Raw genomic sequence first — 16,520 nt, 5'->3', positions numbered from 1 at the left:
CGCAACGGCGGCTGTGGCGGCGGCGCGGAGGGCCTTATCTCGCGTCGTCGCTCTATGGAACAACGGCCTATAAATGCTGCCCCTGCGTCGCTTCGTTCATATGTATATATGGGCGCTATGCACGCTACGCACTTGCAGGCCGCTGACCGCTGCGGCTATTGCGCGATGGGGCCGTTGTGACGCTGACCCGTCTGCAGTGTGCTTGTGGCAGCGAGCGGCGAAGTCGTTGTTGCGTGTCTTCCATGTGCGTTCCCGACGTGATGAGATTGACCTGCACTTTCCGTATGAGCGAATGCACGTTGTTCTTGCGTATGGGTACAGTACGAGTGTGTGAAGGGGCGCGCAGCATAGGTGAATTCCTCCGTATGCGCTAGCTGTACAATGAAAATGGAAACGTGCGCCTCAAGAGTGACATACATGTATAGCATCCATGTGAACTAAAGGAATCACAGCATATCCACGCAGTGGATGATGAGTGCGGCGAGACGTCCGTCCGTCCGTGTGTATAGGTCGACGTCCGTCTATTCATCCATCCATCCATCCATCCATCCATCCATCCATCCATCCATCCATCCATCCATCCATCCATCCATCCATCCATCCATCCATCCATCCATCCATCCATCCATCCATCCGTGCATCTATATATCCACCCGTTTTCCTGTCTGTGCTTCTGGGTGTCCGCCCGTACATCCGTCCGTCTGTCTGTCCGTCCATGCTTCCATCCGTCCGTCCGAGCCTCTGTTCGTCCGTCCTTCTGTCTCTCTGTCTGTCACTCACACTAGCACTACCTGCTGAGGGAGTCATACAACTATAGGTGGTTACGAACCGGTCACAAGGAGACATGTATGGAATGACCTGCGGCTTTAGGAGTTTCGCCTCTAATGAACCACGAACGATATGTGTACATGCTTTCGTTAGTCTTTGCCATATTGCTTGGCTTAGAAAGCCACTTTTTGATGCTTGGCAAGCAGCCTTTGCCGTTTCTGTAGACGCGCTCGGCTGCGTCTCAAGCATGGTGTTGCCTTGCATAGTGCACTCAAGTGCGCGTTGGTATACGTTGTACGTTCGTGGTCATCTGTTGCAGCGCGTTCTGCCGCACTCATTATAATCCATCTTTAGCATCTCTCACGAGTGAACGCTGCCTTCTCCGATTAGACGACTCGAGAAAGTGGCAGACCATGCGGGCGGTATATCCGCGGCACACGTTAGTTCAAATATCCTGCTTTCTTTCCTTCGGTGTTGAGCATCGCTCCTTTGTGGAGAGCCGACATTGGCGCCGTAGCAATTATATAAACACTCTCGGTCGGATATTGCCGCCGGCATCATTCACCGTAACGTATATAATTGAAAACACAAGAAAGAAAAATAACCCAGAAAATACTCCGACGCGCAGAATCGAACGTCTAACCTCTTGCTTCTGACTGCGAGGCGTTAGTCACTGAGCCACGAAAGAGCACCTCTTTCAGCGTTTAAACGGCAAGCTATTTATAGGTCCGTTCGATTCACCTGCACCAATCGGAACTGGTTCACAGCTGTGCACGCGAAGTTCAGAAATTGTGCAGCGCGAGTTCAGTGGTGCAGGCACAGTGCGACACCCGAAACGAATGACGATGTGCCGACAAGGTGCAGTTCTTATTTTCGTTCGCTTAGTTTACATCGTTCAGGTAACACTGGCCGATGGCGAACCGTACATGCGTACAATTTATGAGGGGCAAACATCTTTGCAAAACACGTCGTGTTAGTGGAGAGGCGGGTACGGCGCCTACGCCTATATATGTGCTGCGTCGTCTGCTCAGCGGCACGCGCGGCTGCACCAAGCCAGCTTCGTCAGCGTAGGAGGTGCAGGAAAATCGTGAACCAGCGCTGCACCTCTTCTGCAACTTTTCAAACAAATGTGAAAAGGTGCAGGGGTCGTCAATGCTGCACTACTCAAACGAATGACAAGGTGCAGCACCTCGTGGACTGGTTCATATGGTGCAGGTGAGTCGAACGGACCTTATATCTACCACTTACCGCTGCCGATGGGCATCTAAGGGGAACTATCGTGTTTTAAGCATTACCACCGAGATGTTGCAATGAGCGCACGTCGCCAGATCATCACGATGCTGCGGCGCGTGCTCTCGTCTAACGCGTACTTTGCCCCGCGGAGAGGGGGGTGGACGCCTACGCGTGCGCGAGCTTATCTGGTGGTGGCGAAAATCGCGTGCATTGGGCTTTCACCGGAACGATTATGTGGTAGTTACCGGACACACAAAGGTCACTGCCCTCATTACACAGCCTCCGTTTGCGAAAAGGGTGCGTTTTAAGACACGTAGCAACTGAGACGCTTATTAAATGCGAAGCATTTCTTAGCGAACTTAGGCGACTTTGAGCGTATCTATCTATCTATCTATCTATCTATCTATCTATCTATCTATCTATCTATCTATCTATCTATCTATCTATCTATCTATCTATCTATCTATCTATCTATCTATCTAGGCACCTACAACTTCTTGCTCTCCTGGCCGTTTCGATAATGGTATCGATACCAAACTTGGTAGCACATAGCATGACTTTATGAAAAACATTATTTGACTTGTCATAACATGAAAATCATGACATGTATGTTATGAAAGTCATGATTTACATTTCATGGTCCTGCAGTTCTTGCGGTGGTTTCGTTCACATGGCATATTGCAAAACTCCATGGTATGGTATAACATAATTGCATGGCGAACACGAACGACAGACCCTAACATAAAAATCTTGACATGCGTGTTATGTAATAACATGACTACATGCCACGCTCATGATCCACTCGCGGCCATTTTGCTAGCGTCACATACACTAAATAATTTATTACAGGGCGTGAATGGATGACGAAGGTAAGATACTAGTGCAAACGTGTAAAACGTGAGATGCGTGTCATGTAACAACATGACTACATGCTACGCTCATGATGCGCTCCCGCACGTTTCGCTAGCTTCGCATGTACGAAACTCGGTATAACGCGACGCGAATGGACTGCATACGTAAATGACACATCCAAACATGATAATTACGACATGCGTGTCTTGTAACAACCTGACTACATGCCACACTGACGACGCACTCTCGGCTGTTTCGCTATAGCTTCACATATGCCAAATTTGGTATTACGTGATGCCACTGGATGACGAAGGCATGTGAATGGTGCAAACATGATAATCATGAGATGCGTGCCAGGTGAGAACATGACTACACGCCACAGTCGAGGTGCCTATACATTTCGACGTGACACGGTGCGCGTGCTCGCCGGCGTTCATTTCGTCGCGCCACGCAGGCGTTGCCACGCCAGACGCCGGTCCTGCAATGATGGTGGTGGTTGTAAAAACATTTTATTACAGAAAATGTACCAGAGAGTTGCGGCATAATGCATGATTGAGAGGCAGGGCCCTATTTTGGGATGCCAATGGAGTTGGCCGCTGCTCGATTGCGCCTCAACAAGGAGCGCTGAGCATACAAGGTCGAGCAGCCGAGCAGGTACTCCTCCCAAGTCTCTCTAGTTGGTATGGGGAAGTGGGGTGAAAAAGGAAGGGTGTTAGTAGGGCACGAAGCCAGGGCCTGGCAGGTCGAGGAGGTGCCAGTGATTTCCGGCAAAAAATGTCTGGTGTCCGCCGGACTGCTGAGATAGGTGTTCGTCTGGAGGCAGCGTATAGTATTCGCTCGTCTGCTTTCTCCAAACCCCTTGCGGGGTCCGGGTAGAGGCGGCGCGAAGCCCGGTAATAGGCAAGAATTTCGCGAAAGCGCGTCAGATTCGTATTGCGAAATTCGGACCCGGGACATGGAGGGGCAATGGCCCGGATGAGAGATGCGCGGGCAGTGGCGTTCGCCGCCTCGTTGCCGGGCAGGTCCGAGTCACCTGGGGTCCATAACCCTCCTGCCATATAGTCGCACGCGCGCGCCGCGCTGCGTTGCTTTGACGCATGCGCGTTTCAGTGCGTCCGGTATCCCTCCGTCACGAAAAGAGGGAGACGCAGTGTTGCCTGGGTAACGCTTAGGCGCGAAATGCAGCATGTCGCATTTCGCACCGGTTGCCGTCGGGCCGCGCTGGCGAACGCTGGTCGCCCTTGGCGTCAGGCTATGTAGAGTGCTCGTGTTTTGCTAACGTAGCTTCGCTTTGCCCAGCGTTCGCGCGCGTCAACGCTACATTGGAGTATATTGGGCCCTTCATGATGCACTCGCGACCGTTTTGCTAGCTCCACATATACGAAATTTGGTGTTACGTGACGTCAATCGGTGACAAAATATATGACGGTCGATCGTTTCGCTTGCTTCATGTATAACAAGTTTAGCATTATGGGACGAGGATAGATGACAAAGGTAAATGACACGTCTAAACATGATAACCCCGACAGGCGTGTCATGTAAGAACGTGACAACATACCGCGCTCATATATCGTGCTCGAAGCCGTTTCACTAGCTCCACATATACTAAATTTGGTATCACGTAATTTGGTATAGATGACGAAGGTAAATGACACATCCAAACATGATAATCATGACACGGAAGTCATGTACGGCATCATTTACCTCCACTTCGTAAAGTTGTGCTGACTTTAAATTGACATATCAACATTTCTTATTCGTGCTTTGCATATCATGGATTCCCACTGTACTTAGGATCTGCCAATTTTTCGCGTTCATATGTACATATGAGTATACGCCTGTTACATCTCCGATGTCTCGCACACACGCACACAAAAACGCAATTCGTGTATTGCTTTTGTGAAGTTGAAAAAAAAGTTCGTTTGTAAAGATCAGCAGACATGGTCCACTCATGCAGCTCATGTCCACCATTAAGGGGCTGGGTATCAGGGATCGTCTTTGACATTGGTGCCCTGTCTATTATGCGGCCACCCACTAGTGGCACCAGCATGGTTCGATTGCTTGTACACTGCATCCGACTAACATGTTCATTTGTTTGACGACTGACACATCACTTAAACGCTTGTCTTTGTTGTAAAATTTTCGCATTGTACGTCACTGCATACGAAATACGCTCTTTTCGCTGTATATGACAGCTTGCATTGTACATACGCATTGATCACCATTGTTCATTTTTCTGTGTGGACATAAGCTATGTAAGATATATCCGGAAATAAAATTCTCTTAAACCATAGTACAGTATCAAGTACTGTAAATCGTTAAACCTTTTTTCTAAACATAATCTAGCTATGGCACCTTCAGGATCGTGGATGCCTTCGAACGCGCAGGCATTCGACGTTGCTGTGCTTGCGTGGACTAGTCCTGAGACCATCGTCGACGCGATGGGCTGAATCGTTGGCCTCTCAGAGGTATACTATAGAGAAACATACTTATATTTCTCTATGGGTCGTCGACGCTGGCTACCTGACCATCGGTGGCGAGCATATTCTAGTCGGTCCTGTCGGCTTGCAGTTAACTAACGTTGCTTGCCTGTTCTTACCAGCCTTCGTCTCCAAGCAGGTACTCGTCCAGGCTTTGTCTACATACGGCCTGTGACCACTGGCTTCATGAGCACAAGACGCGCAGTTCTCACAGGTACATGCTTTGTCCGGATGGGAATGAGTCCCCCAAATCCCGTCCCTATCATAACTATCTTCGCGTTTCTGGTCATCGAATCACCTTCGACTATCGCGGTCTGCAACGTGTTTGTCGTCGGTGTGGCTCTAGTGGTCATTATAGATCATAGTGCACAGCACCCTTCTGTGGTCGCTGTGGTGTGCACGGACACGAATGCGAAGATTTCGATCACCCCTGCCGACGTTGTGGGGATGGCCACCCTACCACCATCTGCCCTGTGCGTCGTTCATGTTCAGATGCTGTGGCGGGGACCTTTCCTGCCCTATACCGTCCGTGTTACCACCGGCAACAGATGAACGAGAACCCGGAGCTGTAGTAAATGAACGCCAGAATTCGATTCTGAGAGCTGCATAAAACGATGAAGAAGTGTGCAGCTTGACCAACCCGAGAGCGCCATGTTTGCTAATATCAGCGACAAGAACAGCCACAGCGGTTGACTTCGTGTCTGTCCCAGGCAAACATGCTGTGCGATGTTCGACGTCGGGCCAAGCCGAAAAAGAAATGCTTGTAGGCACCGACGCACCGGTCTCATTGTTAAATCTAGGAGCTAAGTGATCAGCAGACGCCGACGCTTCGATGTCTACGGGCGCTGGTGTTTCGCCAGGAAGATAATTGAAACCCAATGAGCAAATACCATTGGCTCATTCCAAAAGCCAGGCTCGCGTCTTCCTTGAACAAGTATCAAGACGCCATGGGAGCTCTTTATAGACTAGACAATCGCCAATTGTCGGAAGGAAGGGTATTAGGACACTGGCCGAGACCATCCTCTGCACGCAAGGCATTGAGAGCGTTGTTGCGTTTTCTTCGGGCAAGTGGTCTTAGAGACAGACTGCTGCAGCGTCGTGGATCGTCTGATGACCTTCTCTCCTTTTTTTTCAACGTCTCTTTTCTCTCATCTTTTATCCCCCTTACCCACTTCCACAGTACAGGGTAGCCAGTCGGTCTGAGAACTGGCTAACCTCCCTGTCCTTCCTCGTTCAATCCTCCTCCTTCCTTTACTGACACGTCTCGACAATCAATCCGTAATCAAGGTCGTTGGAGGCGGCAACAACGTTGACGCTGCAGCCCTACCACTATCTGATTCGTCAGAAAACAGCTTCAGCCTCGGAGTCGACAGTAGCAGACGGAAGTGACGTGGAAATGCAGGCCCCGCGAGATGACAAGCGTGCTTACAAGTCTGGCACCAGCTCGGACGGTACCCTGCAGGATACCCACTCCGAGTCCCAGCAACAGAAGAAACCACGACCCTCTTCTAGAGGGTCGAAATTTGCTGTGTAGTGTGTGCACTCCAGTTCCCCCGGACAGATAGATCCCCGGGGTACCGAATCGAAAAACGTGACCAGATCAGTCACTCCCAATCATTTCAATACGCTGACACCCTGAAAATCATTTCTTTAAATGTTCAAGGGTTCTGTAACCTAGTAAGCAAGCCGAAGTTATCAGCATTCCCGCGCAGAACATTGTGATATTCTGTGTTTACAACAAAACATGTTTTTTACCATTGGCCACGTTCGTGCATTCAAACGCATATTTAATGTAGACTGTTACTTTTCTTTCGCGACATCTCGCTTCAGTGAAGTTGGAATTATTATTTTAACCGCGCTCTTCTACGCAATCATCATGTTTTCTATGACGGGATTCAACGGGTATTGTCTTTGAGTGCGTCCTATCATATGTATACTTCAAGTTGCGCGTTTTGTGTATTTATGGGCCAGATCAAGCAGCGATGTCCAACGATTTTTTCAGTGACCTGGACGTGTATTTTCTAGGCGGTCGTCATGTCATACTCACTGGAGATTTCAATTGTGTATTAGACACGCGAGCTGACGTGCAAGGTCCAAGACGGGGTTGCTCTGACTGGAACGCGCGAGAGCTGCGTCGCCTGGTGCAACATTTCTCTTTGATAGATACGTACAGACTAGTGCATGGACCACAGTATGCCTGAACTTGGCGGCGCAGCACGTCGTCTAGTCGGTTGGATTGTTTCTATGTGCCCAGCGCGCTAGCTTCTTACGTATCGCACTCCGATGTAGCAACATTACCATCATCCGCTGTTTATATATCAGACCACCGACCAGTTGACGCTCGAGGCTTACTTTCCCTTTTCATCATCAGTGAAATCTTGGCGTCTTGACATCCGTATTCTGCACGACGTGCGTTCACGCTCTAGTTTATCTAGAATATTGCGCGCCTCACCTTTGGGATCCGGTCTGGAGGTGTGGGACGCGCTCGAGACACAGTGGCGTTTACACTGCTCAGTAGCAGGGCGTGCCCTTAGACGCCGTGCGTCCGAATAACTATAGCGGACACGGTCACAAAGCTGCGTATTGCTCTTCGGGTTACTACCAGATGCATGTCTTAATTCTGCACCGCAAACACTTGACGTGCCTGCATTTTACTCCACGGCAGTAGCATTCTTTCGCCACGCACAGCAGGTTGTCCCGATGTGGACATTCTCGAAAGCCGCATTGTAGATAAAACGGTGACTCTTCTGCTTGCTCTGGTTTCTCCAGCCCCTCTAACACGATCGAGACATGTCTCGTGGAGCGCGATAACGGCATCGTTTCTGCATGGTCACCTCCGTGACTTCATGTGGCGTCTTGGATGGAGAATACTCCCAATACGGGACAGGTTGGACAAGTGGGGCATGGTCCCATCTTCAACTTGTCCTAACTGCCCGTTACAGGAGTCTAACCAGCATATGCTGCAGCAATGTGTTATTGCAAAGGTGTTTTGGAAGTCTGTTAACATTAGTTTTTGTGGCCTATGTGTTAATCCATTTGTCACATCTGCATGGTCGCTGCTCACGTAGTCGCTTTGCACGTCTTCTAATAGCTGCGAGAGCTTTTTGTTTGTGGCGTAATAGGTGCGAGGTTGTTGCTGCAGGTCATCATCGTCCTGCTCTCTTTCCGATTCTGGAACGCTTATACTCTGAACTTCTACGTTCTTGTCGGAAGAATTGTTGTTCCTTGGGGAGGAAGAATTTCTACGACAATGGTCGTGCCACTCTCTGTCCGTATAGTTGACAGACGTGTTCGATTAGTCTTCCACCAGGCCTAGTTCCTATAGCCAGGTCAACTGTCAGTGTCTGATAGGTGCATGTAATCTGTATGTGTTTCTATGTGTTTGTGTGCGCCCCGTATGAGTGTGAATTCTTGTATGCACTTCATTCTAACGCTGTAAATTATGTGAAATTCATGAATCTTGATACCTGTTGTACACACTTGCTAACATCTTCACCAAGTCTTGTAAATTCTGTACATATATCATCATGTACATTGTCTATATTGTTATTAGTGTATATATGTAGTGCATATAGTCATTAGTAACATGAATTGGGGACACCCTACTCACTTAGACACTTTTGTTTAAATGTGTCATGTATGTTGTGCTTTGTCATTTGTTTGTTATTGCGCTTGTTGTATAGACGCTCATGCAATAGGTTTGTTGCGTACCACGGTAGAATAAACTTTTTCTAAACACAATGAGTTGAGGATATATTGTCATGTATATTGGGGCAAAGATGTCTTCATTGCATCGTAGTGATGTTTGTCTTGGTACATCGATGTGCCAAAGTGTATGTGCTTTTACTACTGAAATGTTATGAAATCTTTGTTCTCTGTACATAGTGTCAAAAAGCTTTTTTTCTAAACAGGTTATTGCGCTCCCATAGCACATCGTACTTTCAATCGTCGAACTTTAGCCACAGCCGGGCTAGAGTGCGCACGTGCCGCTCCTCTAGGCCAGGCATGCTTTAGCTTAATCCGCTGCTAGAGTGTTGAGTATACATCGTACTCTACATCGTTAAATACATTCACAGCACGGCCGTTAGACGCGGCAGTTCGTGAAAAACACTTTAAATTCAATAATTTTCCGTAGTAACTGCCTAGAACGAAAATTGTCACTATCGATTCAAGCGATCAATATTTCAGTTTGTCTAAAAATCTTGGCGCCAAAAATTTTGTTCAGTATCCCTTTAAGCTTGCCGTTGGGAAGCGATGTATCGTAGATAAATGAGAAGACAGCGCAAACGGTACCTGATTGTAGGTTGTACATCGCGTCGCATTCTCGGGAGTACGTTGGTACGTTGAAATTTCGCCTTGATTTTTTTTTCTCTAACGCTGATGTTCTGAAACACGGTGTTTTCAAACATCGACTTTTGTTCGGTTGCTTGAATGTTCTGCTCGTGAAGTGCCTCTGCAAGAACATCTGGCTGGTTTAGTTAGTAATTCTGTATCAAAATCAACTTCAGAGACACCAGCAGCGTGCTTTTGGCTAGAGCGTCAGTGCAAGCTATGTAGCAAGCAATTTGGTCCAATCTGAGATGCACTCCTGCTGATAATGAAATAAACATTTATTTTTCGAATCAATGTTCCCGAGTTGGTGAGCTCGGGGTACTCCTGCTGACAATAAGCCCTTACATACATGTTTGCAGGTCTCGCTGTTTCTGTTCGTTCAATCGCTGTTCGTGGAATCAACGTGTAAAACGAACGCACTGCAGTCGCATATGAACGAACCAACATACATACATACATACATACATACATACATACATACATACATACATACATACATACATACATACATACATACATACATACATACATACATACATACATACATACATACATACATACATACATACATACATACATACATACATACGTGCGTACATACATACATACATACATACATACATACATACATACATACATACATACATACATACATACTCTCCGAAAAGTTCCACTAAGAGATCGCGCGCTGCTCTGTGCATCACGGGTGTGACCGTGAATTCCTCCGACGACGGACGCCTGCTGGTCCGGGGGACATGGCAGCGGAACAATGTATGCACACCGCAGACAGAGCTCGACTTGACCACGCCAACGAATACGCTCGGTGCGCACGAGGAATTCGCCAACTCGCTTGACCATGGACGGCATGCCTTCCTTTTTCGGAACCGAAAGATAAGAACTGTGCCATCGCCCGACGAGACGCGTTGAGAAGAACAAAAATGGCCGAAAAGGTAGCGATCATCATCTTCTCGCTGCGTAAGCGCCTCCCGGGTAATGCTACCATACTGCTACTGGCGAGGACAAAAAGTGCAGTCAAAGGAAACAGTAAGAGAGAACGCGGCAGGGACGGTGCGGTTGGCGAGAGCGCAGACGCGAACAAAGGCGAAGCCGAGACGCAAGTTATGCCTTCAACGACAACAGCGCCTGGCAGTGTCTTCGGCGTAGCTTCTGTTTGCCGCGTGGTTCTTCATTCTTCGTCTTCTTCTTCCTTTTGCTTGCCTGAACGGGGGAACGCGGGCGGCGAACTATATTTGAAGATAGTGATCTCCCGTCTGCATGCTACACACCCTCGGCCATCCTTCTCATCCCCCTCGCGGCGGCTTTCCCGCTGGACTTTGCAATTAGCTTCCGTTGTCCGCTCTTTTACGCATCAAGAACGACAGGGTTACTGAGAATTGACAATGAGAGACGAAGGGTGGGAGACCAAAACTGTTGAAGCCTGGCAGGAGCTAGGAGATATATGGTGCTACTTTAGAAGAATGTCATGTTAAAGTATATACGTAAACTGTGCTGATGTGATATAAAAGCTTGTACTAGTGCGAACTCAAAATGTACGCTTAGCTCTACAACAATACATCGTGATGGAGGAAGTTGTATGAATGGAGGAATTGAACCTTTATTTTAAAGAAGAGGGCGGCTCTTCGCCGCTCTTTGGGAATAGGTGGGGAAGAGATCGTTATGCGTATACAGCATATTCGTGTGAATCTGTTTTTAGCAGAGGTTTAATCGAGTCGCTCTCGCCCCTTGGCGGTGGTGTAATGTTATAGCACTCGACTGCAAACCTGAAGGTCGCGGGATCGAATCCCGGCTGCGGCGGCTGCATTTCCGATGGAGGCGATGTCGTAGGCCCGTGCACTCAGATTTGGATGAACGTTCAAGAACACCAGGTGGCCGAAATTTCCGGAGCCCTCCACGATGGCGTCTCTCACAATCATATCGTGGTTTTGGAGCGTTACACCAAATATATCATTATAATATCCGAGTCGATCTCGCGCGAGATTGTCGAAGTCTTAGACGCCACACCAAACAGGCCACTTATACTAGAATACGTCGAAAGTGGTTTTTGTGCTTCATCATATGGTTGTAGCCCAATCTCTGAGCTTCTTGTATGTCGTCACAAGGCAGGAGTTAGATGTGTGTTCCACCTCGCGAGAAAGCTGAGCAAATCCAAATGAAGTAATCTGCTCTGCATAATTCTTTACAATGTGGGAATCTATCTATCTATCTATCTATCTATCTATCTATCTATCTATCTATCTATCTATCTATCTATCTATCTATCTATCTATCTATCTATCTATCTATCTATCTATCTATCTATCTATCTATCTATCTATCTATCTATCTATCTATCTATCTATCTATCTATCTATCTATCTATCTATCTATCTATCTATCTATCTATCTATCTATCTATCTATCTATCTATCTATCTATCTATTATGATTCTTCGTGTATGGCGTATCTATGTCGAAGTTTTACCTATATGATAAAATTTTGCTAGGAAATGCACCACACACGGCAGTTTTAAAACCACGTTTTAAAGTGAATTTTTAAATAAATATTGCTCACGCCCGCCAACGGTAAGCAGGGAAGATACTGTTGATAAACCCAGAGTCATTGCAGGCATTATTTGCAAACGGACACTCTATACAAACGGAGGGTGGGTTGGAGAAAGAAAACACACCAAAGGCAATAATGCTAGCGGCTACAATATATAGTGCATGCACAAATTTGAATAGGCGCCGCGGTGGGGCAGTGGTTATGGTCTTCGGCTGCTGGCCTGGAAGTGGTGATTCGATGGCGGTCGCACATTAACAGAGGCGATGTGCTGGATGTCCGTGTTCTGTGCTATTTCAGTAGAGCTGGTCAAACATATCCGGCGCCCTCTATCTGATACGACGTCTCACAACATAGTCCGAGTCACTTTGGAAGGTTAAACCCCGCAAATTAACTGATACCTAATTAGCAGGCGAGGTGAACAATTGTCACCGTACCGTATCACCGGGTAAATGCCAATCTCAATCTTCATCATCGCTCAAATAGCTCTACAGTCGGCTGTGTGCACGTATAAGTCAGGGAATCACGTACGCAGACGGACGGCACCAGTTTTCAGATAAGGAGAGCTAAAGCTTGCAGACTGACTGGTAGAATTTGAGATTCACTGAAAACTGGAGCACTTCAGTGCTGGGCGAAAGAAGCCGCCTATGAGATCAGTCGCAAAAAAGCAAATGAGATGTAAAGCAGAAGAAAAAAAAAGACGACATGGAGACGGCTAGTCGTAGAGAGAGACGGCGAAGGCAAGCTCGGGACTGACGAGAAGATGGGGGTCGTTCATAATCTCCCGTTCGGATCGCCGTGCGCGACTGTCTTTCCGACTCGCTGGTCCGGCTTAGAAGTCGGGGCCCCTCTTTAGAAACCGTTGTCCGAGTAATTCGCCGGTCTCTGCCGGGAAGAGGCCTCTCCTAATGACCACCCCTTTCGGCAAGGGGGGACCTGGGAAGGTACTGGCAGCAAAGAGATACGGGGGTGGAGATGTTCGAGTATGTCGGCGGTGGCGGCGGCGCCATGGTGCTTCTCCTTTTAAGAAGCCAGTGCAGCATTAGGAGCAGAGGCTCTCTGCCGGCTGGCTGAGCAGCCGCTGTAGCATTCTTGCGGACGATGAGAGACGGAGCCGAAGAAGAAGACAACGGCCGTGTCTCGTCGTCTCCCGTCTCCGGTGGTCGAGCGAAGAACTACAAGAGGAAGAAGAAGAAAACCTATTCTCTTCCGCCGGAAAAAAGGAGGCCTTCTAGCGACCCATTCGTTTACGCATATGCGTCACTGAGAACACGATATATTAACGTATATATATATATATATATATATATATATATATATACGCTCGCCCAGCGTGGTTGCCATAGGCCCCCGAGCCTTTCCCTCTTATGTCCTCGTGAAACGGACTCCCACGATGGACTATCCGGCACGGAATCTTTTGAAGATTCCGCCAGAGAGTACAATTTTGCAAGGAGTATATTCACTGCGGGAGCGGCTGTACTAATGCGTACATAAATGTATACATGTTCGGCGGTTCACGTTGTTCCTTTCCACCCTTGTGTCCAAGAGCTCGCCGCTGTGTACACTTGGTTTGGTCGGTTCCTCGTTGAACTGCAGCGCGGTCGCGATATTCATATGCAAGGCTCCTTTTTCCGTGTGATACCGATACCGGGTCTGACTTGTGTTGTTTCTGTTGTTATACGTACTTTGTTCGAGTTTTCCGCTGGCCGTTGGCTGTATTCTTGGCTTTGCTTCTACCGCAAAGTTTAAACCCGTGTTTAATTTTTTTTTCGATATCCTTCTTTTGAATATTCCTTCCTTGACCGCTTCACTACTTCTTTACGAATTCTTTCTCAGGTCTTTCGAGTGCTCGGTCGGTCTCAGTCAGAAACGGGACCTGTCACGAAGAATATCTTGGGCTTGAAGTCACCCGCACAAAAGATACGGGCGCCGGCTCTTTTTTACGACTTTGTAGCCATGCATGTTTCTGGGACATGTATACTTTTGTGTATATTCTCGTTTGCTCTGCCTGCGAAGCACGGCGAAATGACTAAAAATGCATTCGCCCAGTTCCTTTTACTCACTCCACTATATGTATTTTTGGTGTCCGGTATTCTTGTTTTTGTGTGCTTATTTTTGCACTTATACATTTCGTACACACGTGTATACTATGTTAAGGCCCCGTCTATGCCTACTCTTGCTGGTTCGGGCCTGGAGAGCCGCCGCTGATATGTCGAACAATGTAGCGTGTAACGATGAAGTGAAAGACTTCGCGCGTGATATTTGCGAGACGCCAACAAGAAAACATTCGGTGCATGCATTCTTAAAAATCTGAGCTAATTAGACGATATACATTTACATCCGACGCCACACTGACGGCTGGCACATGAGGGCGGGATGTGATTTCGTAATTACATACGCTGTGGTCTTCGAGTGGTGGCCCTCCAGTGCGTCCGTCGAATCTGTCAACATCATCGGTATACGCCATGACAGGCACGTCGCAACAACAGATTAGCGCGCACATACATATTTACCCTGTTGTGTCTAATCACATGGCTTCACCTACTGTTGAAAAGAAAGCAAGAACATACATCTTTACCCTGTTGCGTCTAATCACGTGACTTCACCTACTGTTGAAAAGAAAAAAAGAACATACATCTTTACCCTGTTGCGTCTAATAATGTGGCTTCGCCTACTGGTGGAAAAGAAAAATGAAGAAAAAGAGAAAGAAAAAAGGAAATACGAGCCGGTGGTTGTACAAACTTATTTGTAAAAACAAAGCAAAATTAACGGCGTCTAGCCCGCATTGCGGCAGTGTCAACGATTCTCCCATGAAGAGAAACACCGTTACATGTGCATACACCTCGTATACGTATTACGGGCAATGGGGCGAAGCGGGGACCGGTACACGTGCTCAGTGAACCTGCTACAGCTTCACACGGTACTTCGCTTTACCTATTCCTTCCGAAACGGCAACATGCGTCATTTAGACTACAGCGAAATGACTGAGGCGAGTGACAGCCAAAGACGAAGCGGCTGCCACTGCACCGCGACAGCGGAGAGATCCGAAAGGGGACGCACCTGCGACCATGCATTTGCGGGTCCTGCTACGCTAGGCCATCACATCACGCATATAAACACACGATGGCACAATCGTGGTGGCCGCATCCCTCACTGCTGTCACGGTTGCCGCCGAAGCACGAAATCACCCGTGGTGCTGAAACACCTGGCGTCATCAGGGGACGTGCACACTGTGAGTGTGCAGGGACGTAAACGCTATATAGATCAGTTTCGGTGTTTGGCCGCCGGTATACATTGTGTCGAGCTTACGGGATATCTTTTTCACGTCTTCGAGCTCGTCGATCATGGTTTGCGGTTGAGCTCGGAGCAGTGATGTGCAATACGCAAGCGGTGAAAGGGGAGGAGTCCGTCGTCACGCGTTTGACCCGTCACCGAATGCGCGCCGGGGAAGATGGATGGCGCCGCGATGAAAGAGCCTCACAGCGTCGGCTTGTAGCGCGTATGTATTACGCACGCTTCTATGTAGTTAAGATCGAGCGAAACTTTTCTTATTTATTTTTTTCAAACAGAACGTATTACGTTCGCGCGCATGCGTGCGTTCCGTTTGCCTAATAAGAAACTTTCATCAATGTGCGTAGACACGAGAGAGGTTTATATTTTTGAACTTCCTCGATAGAAACACACTTTTGTACAGTTTCAACGAGGCGTTAAAATATGCTTAAGTAAACGTGAAATAGTTGTACGTTACACGTGATCGCACTTCGTTATATGGTTCTTGGAACGCGTGACGTCACGTTATTGATTGATAAGAAACCTTCACTGTCTTCTCAGTCCTCACTGTCCGGAGGCTGGATGAGAGAAAGTATTCATTGAATGTCAGTTTGTGTGACTCTTTAAATATAGCTCGCCGTAATAATTGCCCCAATAATTGCCAGAGGCCGCCTTTTCGATATATCAAAGTGGCACTGTACTTTTCACAGGAAGGAATTCAATTCCCCCATGTTGTCCGGATTCATGTCTCTCCAAGACATTTATTCATTTAATCTCACAGACCAATGCTGTAATTAATGTATCCAGTCATCATACGATGTCAGTGGATGCAGGGACAGTAGTTATATAGGCAGCCAGTAAATATTCATTTCTCTTATTTCATAGTACTTTCTGACACCTTTCTTGAAACACGCAGGAAATAGGGAAGTCAGACCTCCTTTCCTTTCATAAAAATAAGCTGCCAATGATTGCCCGATATATGGAGAATAAAGGCACAATGGTGATGATGGTAATGACGCTAATGCT

The sequence above is a fragment of the Rhipicephalus microplus genome, chromosome 3, assembly GCF_043290135.1.
Source record: "Rhipicephalus microplus isolate Deutch F79 chromosome 3, USDA_Rmic, whole genome shotgun sequence".
Taxonomy (NCBI): Eukaryota; Metazoa; Arthropoda; class Arachnida; order Ixodida; family Ixodidae; genus Rhipicephalus; species Rhipicephalus microplus.
This window is presented reverse-complemented; position numbering follows the sequence as displayed.